Source organism: Delphinus delphis, chromosome 6 (assembly GCF_949987515.2).
Source record: "Delphinus delphis chromosome 6, mDelDel1.2, whole genome shotgun sequence".
NCBI lineage: Eukaryota > Metazoa > Chordata > Mammalia > Artiodactyla > Delphinidae > Delphinus > Delphinus delphis.
The window spans coordinates 109,282,812-109,307,655 of record NC_082688.1 but is presented as its reverse complement, the minus strand read 5'-3'; the positions used below and the strand labels follow the sequence as shown (position 1 = coordinate 109,307,655).

At 40.0% G+C, this 24,844-nt stretch overlaps 1 long non-coding RNA gene across 1 annotated transcript in view; it reads right to left on the bottom strand.

The window, feature by feature from the left end:
• Window positions 1-23,842, bottom strand: part of LOC138414114 (uncharacterized) — a 32,056-nt gene extending 8,214 nt beyond the window's left edge. The window contains exon 1 of the long non-coding RNA XR_011246526.1: window positions 23,751-23,842. This is a non-coding gene — a long non-coding RNA (uncharacterized lncRNA). The remainder of the gene's footprint in view (window positions 1-23,750) is intronic.
• Between the last annotated feature and the right edge of the window lie 1,002 nt (window positions 23,843-24,844).

Here is a 24,844-nt window from a genome sequence, read left to right as displayed (position 1 = left end):
TCTTTTACAGTAAAACTTCCTGTTTTGACAAACTGATGTAGCTAAGTTGAAAACAGAGAATGAGTACTGGGCAGTTGCTAGCGTTCTGTGGGTCCCTGGATCACTCCGTTCAGCGTCAGAGAACAATGCAGGTGCAGAGAAAGCAGAACAGAATTTCTGCCAGGAGATTAAGAATGAACTGGGAGCACACAAAGGACTAACACCAAGGACATGCGTGACGTGAGCCCTGGGCTTAACATTTCAGTCTTTGATATCTTAACTGTTTTGATTCCAGAAACTTAAGCGGACATTGGTAAGTTGTATGCTCTTTTTTTTTTTTTTGGATCGTTGGTTTTGGAGTTTTGGCTTCTTTAAAAGCAGCTTCATTGAAATATAATTCACAAAGCAAACAATTCACCCATTTAAAGTGTACAATTCAGTGGTTTTTAGTATTTTCACAGGTATGTGCAACCATCCCCGTTGTCAATTACATTGTCATCACCTCAAAAAAAAAAAAATCCCATCCCCTTTAAATATCACTACTTTGCCTCCGCAACTACACCTTTCCCCAGCCATAGACAACCACGGGTCTATATTCTGTCTATACGGATTTACCTGTTCTGGCCATTTCATATAAGTGGAACAATATAATATGAGCTCTATTGCGACTGTCTTCTTTCACTTAGCATAATGTTTTCAAGTTTATCTATGTTGTGGCGTGTATCAGTGCTTCACTCCTTTCTATGGCAGGATAATATTCCATTAAATGGAGATACCACATTGTGTTTACCTATTCATCAGTTAATGGACATTTGAGTTGTTTCCACATTTTGGCTGAGATGAATAGTACTGCTATAAACATTCATGTATGAGTTTTATTATGGATATATGTCTTCATTTCTTTTGGGTAGATTTCTAGGAGTGGAATTGCTGGGTCATATGGTGACTCTATGCTTAGCTATTTGAGAAACAACCAGACTGTTTTCCAAAGTGGCTGCACCATTTTACATTTCTATGACTCCTTCGTTTTTTCTACCACTCTTAGAATGGTTACAATGGTAATCAACCTAACAGCTAAGTGAAAGTACAAAATACTGGGCTGGTGTCTATGCCAGTCACATCCACAGACAATTCTTCTCCGGAATGAAGATTCTATTCTCACTTCCCCACCCATCCCCATTGACCAGCGAGTCACTGTGAATCTTATGAAGATTCAAATAAGAACTGTGTCGTCCTTTGTGGTATCTCTGTGAGATGAATTCATCTTATTTATTTTATTTTCAAAAAAACAAGTGAGGGGGCTTCCCTGGCGGCACAGTGGTTAAGAATCCGCCTGCCAATGCAGGGGACACGGGTTTGAGCCCTGGTCTGGGAAGATCTCATGTGCTGCGGAGCAATTAAGCCCATACGCCACAACTACCGAGCCTGCGCTCTAGAGCCCGCGAGCCACAAGTACTGAACCCTCGTGCCACAACTACTGAAGCCCGTGTGCCTAGAGCCTGTGCTCCTCAACAAGACAAGCCACCACAATGAGAAGCCTGAGCACCACAACAAAGAGTAGCCCCTGCTCACCGCAGCTAGAGAAAGCCCGCATGCAGCAACGAAGACCCAATGCAGCCAAAAATAAAATAAACAAATAAATTTATTTTTAAAAAAAACAAGTGAGATAGGCGGGAAGGGCGTGACTATCTCCACTAAACTAATCAGGAAACAAAAAGAGGGGAACATTTATAACCTGCCCTAAGACACGTTTCAGTGATGATGCCAGGGATAGTATCACATATTTCAATCTCTTCCCTCCAGTAGGAAAAACGATATTAACATAAATCATAGCAATGCAAGATGTATGTGCTACCAGTCAAATGGGTGACAAGAGCCAAAATGTAATAAGAGTTTGTAAAAAGTGACAGCAGTTGGAAGTGTATTGGGGAAAAAGGAGGAAGATACAAGGAAGATTTCCTGGAGGAGAAGAGAAGGTGGTACTGAACTGGGCCTTGGAGCACACATAGGAGTTTGAATGTGTTAAGGTTGATTGAAGACACTGCTGGCTTACATAGCAGCAAGATCCACAACTTGGAAAATAAAAGCAGAGTCAGGGAACGTTGGGTAGTCCAGTTTGAGTGGAAAATATTCCCTCATGTTTAGTTGAGCAGTAATGGGCAATGGGTTTGAATACAGATATCAGTAAAAGAATCTGGTCTCTATTCAGTGGGCGGTTGAGAAAAATCAGCAAATTTTTCTGAAAGGATTTTCGTCATCAATGTGGTGCTTTAATGACACTATTATGGCAGTACCATATGGGAAAAAAAGTAAAAGGATTGGTAATGGGAGTAGAAAAGCTAGTTAAAAGACGATCGAAACAGACCAAGTGTAAGATAACGAATGTCTATATCAGAGGTTCTCAACCAGGAGGTGTTTTGTTCCCCAGGAGATATCTGCAATGACTGGGGACACTTTTGGTTGTCACACAGTGTGGAGCACTCTGGCTTCCATTGGGTGGGGACCACGGGTGCAGCTGAACATCGTACAATGCACAGAACACCCTACAACAAAGAGCCATCTCTCCCACAATACCAGTGGTGACAAGGCTGAGAAAACCTGGTCTGAATCAAGGTAGGGGCAGTGAAAATAGAAGCAAATGACAGATAACAGAATTATTTTCATGGAAGACGTTATAGGATTTGATGATGAACTGAGTCTGGAGGCAACAGAGAGGGAGCAGGTGGTTTGTAACTTCATGATTGACAAAATTATAATAGCAAAATCAAAAATGATTTAAGAGGAAATTCCCTGGCAGTCCAGTGGTCAGAACTCCATTCTTTCACTGTGGAGGCCCAGGTTCCAGCCCTGGCTGGGGAACTAAGATCCCACAAGCCACATGGCCAAAAGAAATGTTTTAAGAAATTCATAGGAGAAATGTAAGACTGGTCACTATAAATCTCTCAGAGGAAAACATAGGAAGAACACTCTTTGATATAAATCACAGCAGATCTTTTTTGATCCACCTCCTAGAGTAATGGAAATAAAAACAAAAATAAACAAATGGAACCTAATGAAATCTCAAAGCTTTTGCACAGCAAAGGAAACCATAAACAAGACGAAAAGAGGGAGAAAATATTTGCAAACGAATCAACCGACAAAGGATTAATCTCCTAAATATATAAACAGCTCATGCAGCTCAATATTAAAGAAACAAACAACGCAATCCAAAAATGGGCAGAAGACCTAAATAGACATTTCTCCAAAGAAAACATACAGATGGCCAAGAAGCATATGATAAGCTGCTCAACATCACTAATTATTAGAGAAATGCAAATCAAAACTGCAATGAGGTTTCACCTCACACCAGTTAGAATGGGCATCATCAGAAAATCTACAAACAACAAATGCTGGAGAGGGTGTGGAGAAACGGGAACCCTCTTGCACTGTTGGTGGGGATGTAAATTGATACAGCCACTATGGAGAACAGTATGGAGGTTCCTTAAAAAACTAAAAATAGAATTACCATATGACCCAGCAATTCCACTACTGGGCATATACCCAGAGAAAACCATAATGCAAAAAGACACATGCACCCCAGTGTTCATTGCAGCGCTATTTACAATAGCCAGGTCATGGAACTAACCTAAATGCCCATTGACAGATGAATGGATAAAGAAGATGTGGTACATATATACAATGGAATATTACTCAGCCATAAAAATGAACGAAATTGAGTCATTTGTTGAGACGTGGATGGATCTAGAGACTGTCATGCAGAGTGAAGTAAGTCAGAAAGAGAAATACAAATATCACATACACATGTATGTGGAACCTAGAAAAATGGTACAGATGAACCAGTTTGCAGGGCAGAAGTTGAGACACAGATGTAGAGAACAAACATACGGACACAAAGGGGGGGAAACCACGGTGGGGTGAGGATGGTGGTGTGCTGAATTGGGCGATTGGGATTGACATGTATACACTGATGTATATAAAATTGATGACTAATAAGAACCTGCAGTATAAACAAACAAACAAACAAACAACTAATACTAAACTTTCTTTGGGTTATTTGTATGGAAATATGTTAATATAAATGTTTCAGACATTACATGAAATTTCTAAAAATCTTATATGTTCTGGTATAATGTTATAAGTCATAATTCTAGTTATTACTCTAAAATGTATATCTCAGAAATAACTAAAAAAAAAAGAGAAATTCATAGGAGAAAGGAAGAGTGTATTGAATACGTTTTTATCTTCTCAGTACACCTTTCTTTGGAAACAACCTCCTTCTCAAACTGTAATGTGATTTGGGTGGGGAAGATCACACCCTCAACCCAGTCCAAGTGGTACTTTCCTGACCTAAGTCTAGCCAATCAGAATCCACCACAGACTCGGTCTTCCCAATGGGTCTCCAGGTGGGCATGTGACCCGAGCAGACCAATCAGAGCTCTTCCCGGAATTCTACACATCACACCTGAAGCCAGAATTAAATTAAACAAAGGCAAGCAGAGCAGAGCAAGGAGAGAGATAAGACACAGAGACAAAAGCAGAATTTAGGTGATATTATTCAAGCTCCTGGATCTGAGTGTGCCTGAAATACGAGATTTAGATTTCCCAGTTCGATTAAGCCAATACATTTCCTATTTGGCTTCAGCTAGTTTGAGTTGGATTCTTATTACATCCAATAGAAAACAGCTAATAACAAAAGGATGAGATTAGTTTTCAATGTGTTACCAGATGGAAAATTCATTAATTAGGTTATAAGTGGGGGAGCAGCTAGAATTTAAAGGACTAGGTTAGGTTTAGGAGCTATATTCTGGAAACTATTTCTTTACAGGTGACACTTAGATGCCAGAATGGTTATGATCCTTTCGAAATAGGCCAAAGGAAAGAAATAAGACTTGGCATTTATTTTATAATTTATAATAAAATAAAAGGAATTTGAGTTACTATTTAAGAAGTCTAAATTATTAAATGGTGGTCATTCAGAAACAGTAATCCTAGTAAAAATATTGGAAACAAGTAACCTGTGAGTTATTTTTAACTATTTGTAGTTTCACCACATGAGGAATAGCTTTGAGTTTGTTTGATTCTGGCCTATCAGTGTGGTAATCATTCGCCTATTTGCTCTTAGATCTCTTTCCTCTGTGTCCCTTGCTCTGTTTGTACCACAGAGGGTTGATTTCTGCAAAACACACTGCCCAGGTTCTTTGCCAGTTGGCTTCTGGTCAATTTGGCCAGTAAGAGTCATTGGCAGGAGTGTGGGGTATGGCAGGTGGGGAGAAGCCAGAGTTCACCTCCCCTTCTTTCCCTGCTTTGGCCAGTATTTCTGGCAGCGGCCGTGCCTCTTCCACGGCCCCGGCTTCCCCCAGGCAGCTCAACCTTGGTGGCCCCCATTCTTGCCAAGCCACCCTCTCTCTTCTTCCCTCCAGCCCTGGAGCTGCTGGCAACTTCTCGCCGTTACTAATCTCTGGCCTCACCATTTGCCATGTGCCCTTTAACTCTTCCGACACCCTTGTAACCAGTACCCCATGTTAAATCCTTTCTATTAAACTGCCTTTGGGTTCTCTTTTCCTGACTGTACTCTGACCCTTCATTGCCTAGTATTTTAGTCGGTTCAGGCTGCTACAACAAAAATACCATAGACTGAGTAGCTTAAATGACAAACATTTCTTTCTTGCAGTTTCTGGAGGCTGTTAAGTCTGAGATCAAAGTGCCAGCGTGGTCAGGTTCCTGGTGAGGGCCCTCTTCCTGGTTTATAGGCAGTTGCCTTCTTGCTGTGTCCTCACCTGGTGGAGAGAGACATCCTGTCTCTCTTGTGTTTCTTATAAGACCACTAATCCCATTAATGGGGGCTCCACCCTCCTGGCCTATTTAACTCCAAAGGCCCCACTTCCAAATACCATCACCCTGGGGATTAGGGCTTCGTTATGTGAATTTGGGGCAGGAGACAGCAACATTCTGTCCATAGCACTTAGTTTCCAATTCAAATCACCAGAACTGGGGTGTGAATGGGGGGGAACAAAAGGAGCCCATTGGCTTTTTTTTTTTTTTTTTTTTTGCGGTACGCAGGCCTCTCACTGCTGTGGCCTCTCCCGTTGCGGAGCACAGGCTCCGGATGCGCAGGCTCAGCGGCCATGGCTCACGGGCCCAGCCGCTCCGCGGCATGTGGGATCTTCCTAGACTGGGGCATGAACCTGTGTCCCCTGCATCGGCAGGCAGACTCCCCACCACTGCGCCACCAGGGAAGCCCCCCATTGGCAATTTTTGACTTCAGTTACATAAGATGTACAAAACTATTGTGTTGCTGATGATGGATATAAAATATAGTTCATAAAGAGCATGAAATGTAAAGTCATATACGAACAAGATAAAAATGTGAAATGGCAGAGACCTAAGTTTCAGAGTTCAGAGGAAGGAGCGAGGGATGGGAATCGCAGCATCAAGAGAAGGCTGAGTGGAGGGGGGAAGACCAGGGCTGCTCTCCAGAGAGAGGATGGACCGCAGGGTGGTGGACTGCAGAGCCACAGACAGTGTCTTGCAGGGAAAGGATGGAGCACTGCCAAGCAGCAGGAATGAGCACGGTGTTTTCATGGCCGGAGGCACTGACGGGTAAATTGGTTCAAATAAGCAAGGAAAGGTCACAGCGCAGAGGGTCTTCAACAGCAGCCGTGCACTGTGGGGTCTGAGGGGTCTGGCCCAGGAAAACTGACGGAGCGACGGTGTCCTTTTGATCAAGGCTGTAGCCCCTTTTTCATCTAGCTAATGGAACACAGAACAAAGATTCCGGAAGCTGGCTTTTATTCCCACTTCCTGACCCACTGTATAACCTTGAAATCTCAGACTTTAGGTCTCAGTTGCCTAATTGCAGAGGAGTCAGTAAGATGTAAGAGTCATCCAAAAATTAAGATTTCCGTTGTTTTTAGGATGGCAAAGTATTTCTCAGATATTTACTCTGCACCTAACCTTGTGCTAAACCTAAGATTATGAGGTCAGATTTATTTTTTTCCGATGCCAAATGTACTCCTTCATAGTAAAGAAAGTGACTCGATGTTGTGTAACAGTAACCAGAAAGAAAGGGGTTTTCCCCAGCACCAAATTCTGAATGGAGTGGTCGCTCTGACCTTAAAAAAAACCAGACTGGAAGAAATGAAGCAATGCTTTAACATAGTCTGTTACTTGCTTTTGAAAAGTGAAAGTACACATAAACCCAAGAAATAGCATGTCATTCAAAATCTGATGTTTTTCTGAGAATGAAAATGGAAAGAGACATTAACGCAAAGATTAAAAATTATCTTGGAATTTATAAGTGAGTTAACTTGACAGGTGGCTGATGAAATAAAATTCTACATCCCAATTTATATTAAGGTGAATTTGTTTTGTCGTGTGTTGTTATAATGCCCATTACAAAAGCTAGTAATCATTCTGCTGTTATCTCCACTTTTATTGTGGAGATAGGAAGGACCTGCAGAAGCAAAATCGTAGCTCTTATCCAGTACCAGGAAGGAATTGCAAATCAGAACAAACAAAAGACTTAATTATAGCCTTGACGTGAAAGCAGGAATAGCACACGTGGAACCGAAATCTCACCCGAGGCAAATTATTTAAAAGGTGGGGAGGAAGGAATTAAAGAAGTGAACTGCAATTTTAGCTTTTGGAAGAAGAAATCAAACTTCACGTCTAACCTCCTGTAAACTGATACTGGCAAAAAAAAATTGATTGGCACTTTGAGTCTTTCAAAGGATTTTCCACCGATTTTGAGTTTGTTTTGTTAACTTCCCCCCAAAACAGTATTTCAGTGCTGATAATAAAAGGATTACGCTAGCTATCGTCAATATAACTTTATGAAATAAAGACAAATGTGACTTATGCACAGTTTACAAAACTGTGTAATTTCACTTATGACTTAAGCTGGGAGTAAAGGGCTCTCAATAGAAATAAGTCTCTTAACAGAAGGCAAGTCAAAACTTACCAGAGTCCCACAGTTGTGTCCTTTGGAAAAACGAGCAGGCCAGGGGGTGAGGAAACAGGAGTCCACAGGCCGGTTCCAGTTCTGAATAACGACAGGGCACAGCAGCCATGCCTGCTTAGTTGTGGCACCTGTACACGATGAGGGTTCCGGGCACTGTCCCGAGTTTAACGTGATTTTCAGCTAACCCTTAATTGTTAAGGCATTACAGCTGCTGTGTCATCCCTGCTAGAATTGCTCTATAGGCTCTTTTCAGCACCTGTTTTGCATTTACTGTTAGTATAAAGAGAGAACACAAATGTAAAATGAGACTACTACTTCTGAAAGCCGCATGTATACATTTGTTATCAAACATTTTTAACCACACACACACAAGGGGAATGATCTCTTAATGCTGTATAGATGAGACAAGCTCTTTGAGTTGGGAGGGTCAAAAATTGTAAAAACGAAACAGGAACAGCTACAGAGAAACTCATGCGTCGGTCCGTGAGCAATTTCATAAAAACCTTGAAAAGAGAAAGAAAGCATCATTTTCCCCGTGGGCACTTCTCTGCTGGGGAAGAGGATTTGTCTCCATGACCACTGTACACCCCTACACCTCCTAAAAAGCCTGCACCCCAACGTTACTTAGGTGGCCAGACCTGCTGCCGGCCCGACCTCAAGGCTCACGAAAAGGCTGCAGCAGGGAAGCTGGGAAGTCCCGGCAGCCGGGGGCCTGGAAGCAGCCGGGAGCCGCTTTCCTGCCCATCTCATCCTAGCCTCAGTCCCAGGTAGGCTGCTTGTGCTGGGAAAGCCCTGGGCAGCCACCTTTTCACATTCCTGCGTTTTCTCTAAAAATGACATTAGTCCTTACGTGAATGGGTTTACCCTGAGCATATGCAGAGAATTCACAGGAACATTTTGATCTCTGCTGATTGGAGTGGAGGTTTATGAAACCACAGAGCCTCTGCTGTCAAAGCCGAAATCTCCTGTGTCGGTGCTCAGAGTAGGTCATTCCCATCACAGTATTAAAATATTGATATATGGGTCAGGAGGTAGCTATGAGATCCACGTACAGGCCACTTTGAGCTCTCCTCTCTCATCCGTCTCTGGAGGGACAAGAAAATGCCTTCAGTCTGACCACTGGGTAGAGGCACGGACCTGTGGGGCGGTTGACAGCACTTCTGCGAGGATAACAAAGTTATACGCTTCAGCCAGGCTGACCTGACGACCCACAGCTCCGTTAGCCCCGTGCCGGTGACCACCTTGGTGATGACGCCCAGGTGCAGGTGTGAAACTGATTATCCACGGAGGGAAGGCTCTGAAACCCTCTGATACTGAAACTCCCGTATCAGTGGCTGGCTGGCCTCCCCAGGCCTGGAGCTGAAGTTACCTTGTTTTAGCCCTGATGTTTCAATTCTTTCTTTAACATGAAAGCACGGTGGATCAATGGGAGTTTTGAAAATCTGTACGTGGCAAGATTTATCAACTCTAGTCTGTTTCATCATCACTGGAGAAGAGTTTAGAAAGTATACCTTCCAACATGAACCATTTAGCAAAAGAAGGGAGTTAAAAGTAACCGCTTAACAGGGGCATGACGTTAAAGAAAAACATGAAGGCCTGCAGTGGCTCTTCGGGATCTAATATTTTTTATATGGGTGACCAAAGATAATAGAGAATGATGGCAGTAGCTAAAACAGAGGATACACCATAACTGAGAAAGGAAGCCGTAACACAGCTGATATCTGAAAGTAAATGGACCTGCGACCCTTAAAACTAAAATTAAAGTTCTCATACAAGAAAACACTATGGTGGGAGGTCTCAAAGATTTTTTTCTGTCCTTACTGTAGTAGATAAAAGGCAGTGTATGTCTTACAAGAGAGAAATCAATGCACAGGACACCAAGAGAGTTGAGAATTGTTAAAGGTTACACAGCAAGGCTGTTCTCGATTTCTCGACGGCAAATACACCACCCTAACCATATCGCTGCACAGTTGCTTTAGAGGTCATTCTCTATGGGAGCATGTTTTCTTTCATTGCCAAAGAAATAAAAGATTCTGCTAGATATATTGGAGCAGGTTTAGGTATTAGAGGAAAAACATAATCACTCATTTTTTGCTGTAGTTGACTTAATGCCCTGTGGTCTCTTTTCTTAATGCTACACGCCACTAAAAGGTATTACTTTGCACCTTCTTTGAATCCAGTTGAAAGCCAGCAGGTTTCTTTCCCAACAACCTTGATCGGCTCTTTTTCTGATCTCTAACTCTGTGATGGATGAGGTATAATTTTTAACACAAAAATTGTATGGCCGACTATGAGGATAGAAGAAAGAAACAGGTGTTGGGGTGATAGAAAGACACAGATGATCAAGTTAGACATGAAACACCATTTCCATTTTTTTCTGACTTTAAAGCCAAGAAAGAAGCTTGCTCCCTGCAGAGAGATTTTTTTTTTTTCTTTTTTCTTTCTGCAGAGAGATTTTGAAGATGCAAATGCAAAGTTGGGGATTTCGGACTAAAACTGTCTCTCCATCACAGAAAAATGCATGCATTTTATGGCTTTTGGAGAAGATTAAGAGGGATGGGTCTTTGCGAAAGGCCTGGGAAGGATATGAATTGTTCGGACGGCAGAGTGCAAGTATAGCAAATTCTTCTACTCTCTGCGAACGGCATGGAAAGACATACATAATCGTATCTGTGGACTTAAAAGGCACTCGAAAGATTTATGACTTAAAATGAACGTAAACTGTGAGTCTAGCAATGTCTTCTTTTTTGCAAGCTACTGCAGGGTTTGCTTTGCAAATGCATTTGATCTGGAGAAATGGCACTTGGTAATTTATCCACTGGCGTAACAGATGATCCAACATTCATTTAGCTCCTTTCCCCACACTGCTAACAAAACGTATTATGATGTAGTAAAATTACCTGGTATTTGGAGAAGGGGGCTACGGAGATTCGAGGTGAGAACAGGTTCTACTACACAATGGTGACTTCTAGGAAACAATCTTGCCTTAGGGTGATATAAAATGAACAACCAGCGAAGGCAACTACAGAATATCTCTTTTTTTTTTTTTTTTTCCGGCTGAGCCCAGTAACACTTGCTGGCTGGCGTCATCAGTACACACACACAACTATATTGCATTTCCCTCGGTTTTGCTCTCATCTTCTTTAATATTCCTTCATAACTTTTCACTTAAAACACAGTGAGGAGATGTAGAAAGAAAATCATATGGGTGCATAAATAATTCATATGCACCTGAAGGCCTAAATATCATGCTAGACAAAAACAAGAAGTAAGAAAAGTGAACAAGAAGTTAAATTTAAATGCTGTTAAAAAAAAAAAATTCCGGTGGAAAGCTGACAGAAGGAGTCTGAAAACTAATAACAAATGACACTGCTCGCTCCATGAGGATGCATGTAACCTCACTCTTTGGCCCACATAATAGTAATTGAACTAATTAATCAGGGATTGCCTAGGACTTGAGTAACTTTTTGCAAGATTGTTCATGTCAAGGTACTGAACTGTCAGCTCAATTCAAAGAGGTTTCCAACTCTATTTACATAGGATTGTTCTTTACCTTCTAGGAAAATATTCTGAACTCTGCCCAGGCTTCATAGAAGCACTTGTTTAAAACATAAAAGTACTTTGAGGGAGAAAATAATCGAATAGGCTTAGCTTGGCAATACTTAACAAAGCATGTAACCATGTTGCATATATTTCTATAGAGTGGTAGTATTTAGTAGTTTACTGTCCTGTAACTACTGAAACATGTACAAAACTAGAAAACAAAAACAGTGCACAGTAATCTAAAACCTCAAGAAAATTTAAGTGCACAGACATGAAAGCCAAATGACTTTCTTATTTATTAGTGTTACACTTCCCTGTGTACATATGTCCTTTTATTCTATATAATGATAGATTAATTAATGATGATAACAATAATGATTAACATTCATTTACTACTTATTGTGTGTCAGGCCCTATGCTAAGTAAAAGCTTAAGTACTCTTAAAAGATTTATCCCATTTATCCTACCAGTAGCCCTAGGAGTTACCTCCAATTTACAGATGAGGGAACCTAGGTAAGAAACTTGTTCAAGGTGACAAAGCAGGTAAGTGATGGAGCTGTAGTCCAGCAGTCTGAATCCTGAAAATATTCTCTTAAATGTTATGTTATTTTCTGGGCTCATCAAAGAAGAAACTGTCACGGGCCCTATTGTTATGAAGCAAAATTAGGTATGTGTTGAGTCTGTCTAAGCTCCTCACTGACGGATCTACTGAACGGAAAGAACTTCAGTTTTAAGATGGTTTCACCTCTCAAGCAATTGTCTCAAGATATGGATATCAAAGATTATGAAACTACAATGACCTGTACCATCATTATCTCCCAAACATACAATATCATTTGTTTTTATTCAACAAGAATTTGTCAATCACCTATTGGGTACATAATAGGCTTTTTAAAAATTGTAGGAAGGATGGGACAGGAGATAAATTATACAGATATTTCATCTAGGTAGACATCTTTCAGCAAATTTTATTGATATGTATGGGCTCGCCTTCATTTACCAAATAATCAATGCTATTAATGACAGAATTATCTGGAATCCAGATCCACCAGACTTTCCCTCTGCCTTCAACCTTTTTTCCTTCCTTATAATGAAAGGTGTCTTTAACCAAGGAAAAGGGAGATGGTTTGCAAGTGACTGAAAGTTGACCTGCTTATCTAGAACTTCCTTCCCTGTGATGGCTTTGGTTTGTCTCTTAAGCACCTTTGGTTTGGGGAATAAAAATTCAAGGCGATACACTTGCAGTTCCAAAATCACCCCAGACTCCTCACAGGACTGGAGTGTCAATGGGGCACCAACTGGCCTGGCCTAAAGGAAGTGAAGTGTAGAAAGAGAGAGAGGGGGCAAAGGCAGCTGGAGTATGGCCCAGCTCTGCAATCTCTCTGTCCTGTTCAGGGGCAAATGCTTTATGTTAGTCCTCCCGTGCTCTCTCAAGGATGAAAATATTCTTCCTAGAGAATCCTTGCTTTATAAGAGTAGTTGCTATTCTAAAGCAGAAACTGGAAGTGTATTTGGGAAGGAAGGGGTGGGAAAAGGAAAGGGGTATTATTCCCCTTAAAAAAAAGCAGTAAGGCATCGGAGGAAATCTGAAAATAAATACATCTTACACACACACACACACCAACAAGACCACATTAAAAATTGCTTAAACCATTCCCCAAAGTAGGACAATCTATGGATTCTAAGATTTCTTGTTAACCGATGTCCATTCACTTCTTTGGGAAGGATCAAGGAAAGTAATAGATTCTCTTTGTTCCATTCCAATCCTGTTGATGGTGGATGCTTGAGATTATATTTTGATTTTTCAGAATGAATGTATTTCTGACGAGGTTCTGGAAGCTTCAAAATAACAGGGCAGTTTTCTAAGAAAGGCACTTGTAAACTCTTAGGAAAACGACTGAACCTTCTCTCATGGAAGTGGGCTTTCATCCACATGTATTAATAGTTAGTCCAAAATACAAATCCCTCCTAAGAAAATTCATGTAAGAGAAACAATATCTCAAACAGAATCTTCGTGCTTTTTATATACTATCCTGTCATACTCTTGAAGTTGGAGGTAAAGCAGAGGTCGTCCAAGCAGGAGTCTCCTATAAAACTCACTAAGAAGTAATCACTTGCTAAACACCATCTGCATGGGAAATTCTACCCTCATAGATCACCATTTCTCCCTTATTCTGAAATCGAGTCTGTCTTCCATCACGATTCCATTCGTAAGTACTAGATTGACCTCTTGGAACATCAGAAACTTCTACTCTCTCTGCCACTCAAGTATCCTTTAACACCTGAAGACAGTTACGGACACATGAGCCCTTTCTGTCTCCCTGTTTGCAGAGAAAAGAACATAGGATTTGGGCTCTGTCCTAGATTCAAACCTGGCTTGCCGTTTCCCACTTACACGGACCTGAATGTAACATTACATGTCCCTAAGCTTCAGTTTCCTCAATGAAAAGGTACAAGAGAAATAATACCCATCCCAGATGGATTCCACACGTTCAATGTATGCAAAGTGCCTGACACGGGAGGTCCTGAATTAGCTGTGACTAGAATAACTATTATACTGTTCCTTCAAGCCCCTCCTTCCATTCCAGTGGTTCTCCTGACACAACGGAGCTGAGCTGCATTTCAAATGTGCCAAAATACCATCATTTCCTCTGGGTGTCCTGGCCGTGGCGTATGTGAGAAAGAAAGCACCATATTCATTTTTATGTTCTCTCCTGTGTACTGTGGTGGTTTTTAGAATTAAAGAAACTCTCTCTCTCCTTTGTCATATAAATACTCTTTCATTATCAGCATTTAAACAACTTCTGTTAGTAATAAAGGATCCTCTAAGAGAAATATGTTAGTTCCTCACAGCGTTTTAGTCCTTCGGCCCTAAGAGTGGCCCAGGAAGGCTTTTATTTACCCACTTGTATTCTACAAATATTATCATGTTCTGGGGTCACCATGGTGTCAAAAAAAAGTTAAGGAAGTTCTGCAGTAGAACTTATCGATACCTGTCTTGGTGTGTGATAATAGAATTAACTAAATATTACACTCCAGAAAGCTAAGAAGAGTAGAATGAATTATATTTTCCATTTGTCCTAGACCTGATACTTCTATTATTGAAACTCTAAATGATACCTGAGTTTTGAGAGAGCCACATCAGACTGTTAACTAATATTGACCTTGCAGATAATAAAAACTTCTAGCAAAAACATAGATTCGTTCATTCATTCAAAAACTATTTTTGGTCTACTCATTCTGTACATTATTCTAAGTGCCAGGGACATGGCTTTGAACAAGATCAATAAGATTCTTTCCCTCTTAAAATTAGAAAAATAATAAAACTTTTAACTGAACTCAATGGTATCTATAATATAAACTGAATTTTAAAAATAAAGAAATAAAAGGACTCCCAAACTGCTGCCCTGGCTCATTTCTGGTCAGGCAGATAAATATCAGAGCCCAAATGGAATGGGAATAAATTACTTTAAAAAATAATCACCTAGGGCTTCCCTGGTGGCGCAGTGGTTGAGGGTCTGTCTGCCGATGCAAGGGACACGGGTTCGTGCCCCAGTCCGGGAGGATCCCACATGCCGCGGAGCGGCTGGGCCCGTGAGCCACAACTACTGAGCCTACGCCTCTGGAGCCTGTGCTCCGCAACGGGAGAGGCCACAGCAGTGAGAGTCCCGCGTACCGCAAAAAAAAAAAAAAAAAAAAAATCACCTAGTATTTTTCCTCTTCATTTAATATAAATAAATGCAGAGAAATGCACACTAGGCTGCCTGACATGGCTGGTATTCTTCTGGCTACTATGTTGTATAATATACACCATCTACCCCTACTTCACCAGCCACATCTTTATAATTTTCATATAATAGACACAATTTGGGATAGCTTTCTCCTGGCAACTGCTAGTGGTTCTTTTGATAGAACAAAACAGAATTGAGGCTGACAACCTGTCTGGATTTCACTCTTGATGATATGATCCTTGTATACCTTTGTATGTGGTATTGTGACAGGTAGGTAGGTTGTGACACAGTGACAAACTCCAAAATCTCAGTGGCTTAAAGCACACATTTTACTTATTTCTTGTTCATGCTCTATTTCTACTGCAGGTTGGAAGCAGGACTCTGCCTTTGATAATCCCTCAGGGGTCCCAGGCGCTGAGAGGCTGCCATCTCAAATATTGTGAATTTCCAAGCAAGAGGAAAACCGGATGTGGTGGAGTAGACACTGCCCTGTGGAGCTTTCACTTTCTGTAGCAGAGGAATGACCTGCCACACCTCATTCCAAGTGCACAGGAAATACAACCCTACCATGTGTTGAAAAAGAGAGTATGGAATTTGCAAACCACCATAATGATCACCACAGGAGCACAAGTCACTAATTCGTTTCTTCTCTCCCAAAGCAATATGACTTTCAGGTGTTCAGCATCCTACTTTGACATTTATGCTAATATGATCAATTGGTACAATCTATAATAGTGCATTAAATTTAGGAAATTCTTATGTTTTCTGGCAGGTGTCATCATACATCTTGAATATATTCTTTAATTAGACATTTCACTTTTTCAGTGTCAAAGTAGTACATCATTTTATACTTTTTTAATAGAGTGATATTCATGTAAAATACTTAGGTCTCTGAGGGGTATGAAGAAGCCTAGAGTGATATGGGCTTCTCACCTAGGGTTGAAAATTTCTCAAATGCTAAAATGACATTAATTAACTGTGATTAAAAAAATGTATTAAGCAATCTGTATACCTGATTCACTCTGTTATAAAGCAGAAACTAACACACCATTGTAAAGCAATTATATGCCAATAAAGATGTTTAAAAATAAATAAAAAATAAAAGGTACAGATTTTCTGACCATAATTCAATAAATTAACACTAAAATTGAAGAGCCAAGGAGAACAATAAAAATAAAAAGCTAAAGAAAAAGCAATCTGGAATTTTTCTAATATACCTTCAGCTATAATCTATCTCATCTGTATTTTTATGAGAAAAAAATATGAGATATTCATGGTTTTTCAGTGAATGAGGTTGTTGGCCTGAATGTGAGAGTGGCAAGCATTTTTGTGGAACTCTCCTGCTCAGTGCTGTATACGGTACTGCTGGAGTCCTTACAAACAGAACCACTATCTAGAACTTAGTTTGTGAAGAAGTGTCTGGCTAATAGGCTATTCCAGCTTATCTTTCTTTTAAAAAAATTCTGTTGCAAATATCATTGTATTTTCTTGATACCATTCACCTCTAAAGAACCTGATTTTGATCTTCCTTCCATGGTTTCCTACAGGCTTTCTGGCTGGCGCCTGTTTTATTTGTGTTGATTCTCTATTGCTTTGCACCTTTGATAGGAGTGAATATTTTTCTCCTATTCTTTGTTTAATACAGAAGGCTGCACTGTGTACTATCCTCTGTTACTTGAATGAATTTCAAACAGTCTTTCAGAACTCCCACATGGGGATGACAATAAAAGTAGTAATTATACAAACACATGGAGGCTAAATAATATGCTACTAAATAACCAAGAGATCACTGAAGAAATTAAAGAGGAAATCAAAAAGTACCTAGAAACAAATGACAACAAAAACATGATGACCCAAGCAGCTCTAAGAGGGAAGTTTACAGCAATACAATCCTACCTCAAGAAACAAGAAAAGTCTCAAATAAACAACCTAACCTTACTCCTAGAGAAAGAACAAACAAAACCCAAAGTTAGTAGAAGGAAAGAAATCATAAATATCAGAGCAGAAGTAAATGAAATAGAAACAAAGAAAACAATAGCAAAGGTCAATAAAACTAAAAGCTGGTTCTTTGAGAAGATAAACAAAATTGATAAAGCTTTCGCCAGATTCATCAAGAAAAAAAGGAGAGGCTACAAATCAGTAAAATTAGAAATGAAAAAGGAGAAGTTACAAATGACACCATAGAAATACCAAGGATCATAAAAGAGTACTACAAGCAATGATATGCCAATAAAATGGACATCCTGGATAAAATGGACAAATTCTTAGAAAAGTACAACCTTCCAAGACTGAACCAAGAAGAAATAGAAAATATGAACAGACCAGTCACAAGTAATGAAATTGAAACTGTGATTAAAAATCTTCCAACAAACAAAAGTCCAGGACCTGATGGCTTCAGAGGTGAATTCTATCAAACATTTAGAGAAGAGTTAACACCTATTGTTCTCAAACTCTTCCAAACTATCGCAGAGGGTGGAACACTGCCAAACTCATTCTACGAGGCTACCATCACCCTGATACCAAAACCAGACAAAGATATCACAAAAAGAGAAAATTACAGGCCAATATCACTGATGAACATAGATGCAAAAATCCTCAACAAAATACTAGCAAACAGAATGCAACAACACATTAAAAGGATCATACACCGTGATCAAGTGGGATTTATTCCAGGGATGCAAGGGTTCTTCAATATAGGCAAATCAATCAATGTGATACACCACATTAATAAATTAAACAATAAAAACCATATGATCATCTCAATAAATGCAGAAAAAGCTTTCGACAAAATTCAACACCAATTTGTGATAAAAACTCTCCAGAAAGTGGGCACAGAGGGAACCTACCTCAGCATAATAAAGGCCATATATGACAAACCCACAGCAAACATTATTCTCAATTGTGAAAAAGTGAAAGCATTTCCTCTAACATAAGGAATAAGACAAGGGTGTCCACTCTCGCCACTATTATCCAACATAGTTTTGGAAGTCCTAGCCACGGCAATCAGAGAAAGAAAAGGAATCCAAACCGGAAAAGAAGAAGTAAAACTGTCACTGTTTGCAGATGACATGATATTATACACAGAAAATCCTAAAGATGCCACCAGAAAACTACTAGAGCTAATTAATGAATTTGGTAAAGTTGCAGGATACAAAATTAATATGCAGACATCTCTTGCATTCCTATATACTAACAATGAAAGGGCAGAAAGAGAAATTAAGGAAACACTCCCATTTACCACTGCAACAAAAAGAATAAAATATCTAGGAATAAACCTACCTAAGGAGGGAAAAGATCTGTACTCAGAAAACTATAAAACACTGATGAAAGAAATCAAAGAGGACATAAACAGATGAAGAGATATAGCATATTCTTGGATTGGAAGAATCAATATTGTGAAAATGACTATACTACCCAAAGCAATCTAAAGATTCAATGCAATCCCTCTCAAATTACCAAGGGCAGTTTTCACAGAATTAGAACAAAAATTTTTACAATTTGTATGGAAACACAAAAGACCCTGAATAGCCAAAGCAATCTTGAGAGAGAAAAACGGAGCTGGAGGAATCAGGCTCCCTGACTTCAGACTATACTACAAAGCTACAGTAATCAAGACAGTATGGTACTGGCACAACAACAGAAACATAGATCAATGGAACAGGATAGAAAGCCAGAGATAAACCTACGCACATATGGTCACCTTATCTTTGATAAAGGAGGCAGGAATGCACAGTGGAGAAAGGACAGCCTCTTCAATAAGTGGTGCTGGGAAAACTGGACAGGTACATGAAAAAGTATAAGATTAGATCACTTCCTAACACCATACACAAAAATAAGCTCAAAATGGATTAAAGACCTAAATGTAAGGCCAGAAACTATCAAACTCTTAAAGGAAAACATAGGCAGAACACTCTATGACATAAATCACAGCAAAATCCTTTTTGACCCAACTCCTAGACAAATGGAAATAAAAACAAAAATAAACAAATGGGACCTAATGAAACTTCAAAGCTTTTGCACAGCAAAGGAAACCATAAACAAGACCAAAAGACAACCCTCAGAATGTGAGAAAATATTTGCAAATGAAGCAACTGACAAAGGATTAATCTCCAAAATTCATAACCAGCTCATGCAGCTCAATAACAAAAAAACCAAACAACCCAATCCAATAATGAGCAGAAGACCTAAATAGACATTTCTCCAAAGAAGATATACAGACTGCCAACAAACACATGAAAGAATGCTCAACATCATTAATCATTAGGGAAATGCAAATCAAAACTACAATGAGATATCATCTCACACCAGTCAGAATGGCCATCATCAAAAAATCTAGAAACAATAAATGCTGGAGAGGGTGTGGAGAAAAGGGAACCCTCTTGCACTGTTGGTGGGAATGTAAATTGATACAGCCACTGTGGAGAACAGTATGGAGGTTCCTTAAAAAACTACAAACAGAACTACCATATGACCCAGCAATCCCACTACTGGGCATATACCCTGAGAAAACCGTAATTCAAAAATGAGTCACGTACCACAATGTTCATTGCAGCTCTATTTACAATAGCCCGGAGATGGAAACAACCTAAGTGCCCATCAGCGGATGAATGGATAAAGACGATGTGGCACATATATACAATGGAATATTACTCAGCCATAAAAAGAAACGAAATTGAGCTATTTGTAATGAGGTGGATAGACCTAGAGTGTGTCATACAGAGTGAAGTAAGTCAGAAAGAGAAAGACAAATACCGTATGCTAACACATATATATGGAATTTAAGGAAAAAAATGTCATGAAGAACCTAGGGGCGAGACAGGAATAAAGACACAGACCTTCTAGAGAATGGACTTGAGGATATGGGGGGGGGAAGGGTAAGCTGTGACAAAGCGAGAGAGAGGCATGGACATATATACACTACCAAACGTAAGGTAGATAGCTAGTGGGAAGCAGCTGCATAGCACAGGGAGATCAGCTCAGTGCTTTGTGACCGCCTGGAGGGGTGGGATAGGGAGGGTGGGAGGGAGGGAGCCGCAAGAGGGAAGAGATATGGGAACATATGTATATGTATAACTGATTCACTTTGTTATAAAGCAGAAACTAACACACCATTGTAAAGCAATTATACTCCAATAAAGATGTAAAAAAATAAATTAAAATAAATTAAAAAATAAACAAATGGGACCTAATTAAACTTAAAAGTTTTTGCACAGCAAAGGAGACCATAAACAAACAAAGCAAACAAAGCAACTGAAGAAGGATTATCTCCAAAATATACAAGCAGCTCATACAGCTCAATATCAAAAAAAACAAAAAACACAATCCAAAAATGGGCAGTAGACCTCAATAGACATTTCTCTAAAGAAGACATACAGATGGCCAACAAACACATGAAAATACGCTCAGCATCACTAATCAGAGAAATATAAATCAAAACTGCAATGAGGTAACACCTCACAAGGGTTAGAATGGCCATCATCAAAAAATCTACAAACAATAAATGCTGGAGAGGGTGTGGAGAAAAGGGAACCCTCCTGCACTGTTGGTGGGAATGTAAATTGATGCAGCTACTATGGAAAACAGTATGGAGGTTCCTTAAAAAACTAAAGATAGAACTACCATATGACCCAGCAATCCCACTACTGGGCATATACCCAGAGAAAACCATAGTTCAGAAAAACACATGAACCCCAATGTTTATAGCAGCACTATTTACAATAGCCAGGACATGGAAGCAACCTAAATGGCCATTGACAGAGGAATGGATAAAGAAGATGTGGTATACATATACAATGGAATATTACTCAGCCATAAAAAGGAATGAAATTGGGTCATTTGTAGAGACATGGATGGACCTAGAGAGTGTCATACAGAGTGAAGTCAGAAAGAGAAAAGCAAATATCATATATTATTGCATACATGTGGAATCTAGAAAAATGGCACAGATGATCTTAGTTGCAAAAAAGAAATAGAGACACAGACGCAGAGAAGAAATGTATGGATACCAAGGGGGAAAGGGGTGGGGTGGAAGCAATTGGGAGACTGGGATTGACACATATACATTATTGATACAATGTATAAAATGGACAACTGATGGGAACATGCTGTATAGCACAGGGAACTCACCTAGTGCACTGTGGTAACCTAAATGGGAGGGAAGTCCAAAAGGGAGCGGATATCTGTATATGTATGATATCTGATACATTTTGTTGTGCAGTGGAGGCTAACACAGCATTATAAAGCAACCATACTCCAATAAAAATTAATTAAAAAAGAGTAGTCAGTAATTGCTGATGAAAGCTTTGTAACTTCTGCATCGCATAACAGGATTGAATTGGGAGGAACAAAAGTGGGGCCCCATGCTCCTTTGTATTCTGAGAGAGCTTACAGGAACTGCAGGTAGAGTCTGAGTCTGTTATTCTCCCAATTTAGCAAATGCAATGCAAGACCCAACCTGATAAAAATTAACGAGATGATTTGACAAATTGAATCTTTAGACAACTAGAATTATCTATTACTGATAGGTATGGTGTTGTGTCTCTGTGATTATAGGATGTTTATACATTCCAAAACTGAGTTAGTTGGAGAAGATTTACCTGTAGTTGCATTCAGTATTGCCAGAAATTCTCCATAAATTATCCATTTTCTAAATATTTGTTTATTTATTTGTTTGTTTATTTCTGGCTGCACTGGGTCTCTGTTGCTGTGCACGGGCTTTCTCTAGTTGTGGCGAGTGGGGCTACTCTTCGTTGCAGTGCACAGGCTTCTCACTGCGGTGGCTTCTCTTGTTGCGGAGCAGGGATGCTAGGTGTGCAGGCTTCAGTAGTTGTGGCACAGAGGTCCTAGAGCACAGGCTCAGTAGTTGTGGCATGCGGGCTCAGTTGCTCCGTGGCATGTGGGATCTTCCTGGACCAGGGCTCGAACCCATGTCCCCTGCATTGGCAGGCGGATTCTTACCCACTGCACCACCAGGGAAGCCCCTCCCTTGTTTACTATAAAATTTTTATAATGTTTTGAAGGCTCGGGTTAGAAATACTTATCTGTTGGCAGCATAAACCAAATCTAATGTTTTGTTCAACTTATTTATTACCTACCCCCTTAGTTTTGACGTAATTTACAAAGATACTAAAGTACAAAAAGAAAACAATAATTGAGAAAATTCAGGATATAAGAAAAATATGAAAGAGAAAATTAAGGCTATGACAGGCATCAAAACCAAGAATCACACACACAAAAAAAGTGATCTTGGAGCCAGATCTCTGACTCTGTATTACTACGATTTGCACCAGAATTGCCAAAATAATGAAGCTCATTAAGTCACATTATTCTCCCTAAAAATTCTTCTTCATAATATGATACTTAAGAGAAAGAGAGAGAGAGAGAGAGAGAAGTTCACAATGTAGTCAAATTTTCTAATCTTTTCCTTCGTGATTTGCGGTTTTTGTATTTTAATGAAGAAATTCTTCCAAGGTCCTAAGGATAATCTCTCCATCTGCTTCCAAAATGCTTAAGGTTCTGCCTTTCACACATAAGCCCTTGATTCACTCGGGTTTCTGTTTTTGTTTTTAATATTGTGAAACAGAGATTCACTTTCATTCTTTTTCTACATGGAAAAATCAATTATCCCCAGTCATTCTCATTGAGGGAAAATGAGTGGGAAAGTAAAACGACCACTGTGACCAGATTGAGACAATTCAGTACCAATATCTGGATTCCAACCTCAGTGAAGCATGGAGAACACTGGTGCTGTATCCCTGGCAGAGACACAGGCTGCTCAGAATGATCGCCTTGACTCAGAACTTGGGGTTTTAGTCTTTCCAGCACCCTCACACATAATAAAGCTTCTTTATTTGGAGCTTCGCTAGTTCAGAACTGTTAGCATTCAGTTACTCTGTTGAAGTATAACTCTATCAAGAATAATGACAGAGATTGCAAACAATCTTAGGAGTATAAAGGGGGATGTTCACAAGAAAGAAAACTATCTTCAAGGACTTCAAAAGAACTTGTTTGTTTAGAATGTTATGCTTAAATATATGTTTAAGTCAGTCCACCTCATAGGAACTTCTATTAAGCAATCATCATGTTTTTACACATTGATAGAAAGAAATAATAGTTTTTAGGCTAATTTGAAGTAGCTTTTTTCCCAGAGTCATATCATGTTTTTAAATAGAAGCAAATACACTGCAATACTGTTTAATGAGTTTAATAAAATGGAAAATAATCCTTTAGTTACACTGGTAATCACATGTTTTACTCAAAGGAATTAATTTTGAGGAAGACAAGATGAAACAGAAGTGTCAAAACTTGTCAAATCGTGTACTTTACTAATCATGGACCCATATTAGTTTTATTGATTTTATTTTATGTGCTATGTGGTTGAATTATCTAATGTGTAACAAATTACCCCAAAACTTGTCAGAGTAGCACAAAGCAACAAACATTCGTTGTCTCGCACGGTTCCTGAGATTTAGGACTCTGGATGGTACGCTTGGGTACTGGCTCAACTGCCACTTGAACTGCCTTCCAAGCTCACTTACCTGTTCATTGTTAGGCCTGGGTTCTTGCTGGCTGTGGGTCTCAGTTCCTCGTCACAGGGGCCCCTCCAGAGCTGCCTGAGTGTCCTCTCGCGAGACGACCTACTTCCCCATAACGAGGGAGCCAAAAGAGGAGTGTGAGCTAAATCCCGAGGACCTGCCATCCCGCCTGCTGTTCTAGGGCCACACAGACCAACCCTGCTACAAAGTAAGAGGGGATTACATGGTGGGGGGTGAACTAGGAGGCGGGAAAGATTGGAAGCCATTCTGGTGGCTTTGCTGTTACACTGTGTTATTTTAAAAAAGAATATAGAGGGCTTCCCTGGTGGCGCAGTGGTTGACAGTCCGTCTGCCGATGCAGGGGACACGGGTTCGTGCCCCGGTCCGGGAAGATCCCACATGCCGCGGAGCGGCTGGGCCCGTGAGCCATGGCCGCTGGGCCTGTGCATTCGGAGCCTGTGCTCCGCAACGGGAGAGGCCACAACAGAGAGAGGCCCGCGTACCGCAAAAAAAAAAAAAAAAAAAAGTACACACAAGAGTGGCATTTATAGGGACTTCCCTGGGCTAGTCGTTAGGATTCTGGGCTTTCACTGCAGTGGCCCAGGTTCAACCCCTAGTCGGGAAAGATGCTGCAAGGCACGTGGCATGGCCAAAAAAAAAAAAAAAATCTCCGAGGAAAAGAGTGGCATTTATATATACCTCTGGGTATTCTATTATGCTTCTTACATGCTTTGAGGTCTTCTATTTCAATCCATTGGTCTATTGTGGCATCGTCATTATTCTGGTTTTGATTACCAGACCATTATAACATACTGCAATATCTGGTAGGGAAAAAAACCACAAAAGAAAATATTAAACAAGAACAAAATTACAATTTTTTAAAAACTGGCTTTTATTTTTATGCTGAAATAATTGAGCTTACCTTCCTCCCCTTACAGATTCATTAATGTCAAAGATGTGGCTATCAACAATTTATGAAAAACAGAAAATAATTTTAACAACTTGGGAAAGGAATGCAGGATAATGAAGCTACATAATCATAGGGGATATGTGGAGGGGACATGTGAACAATTGGTTCCCAAGGGGAAGGCAGCAGC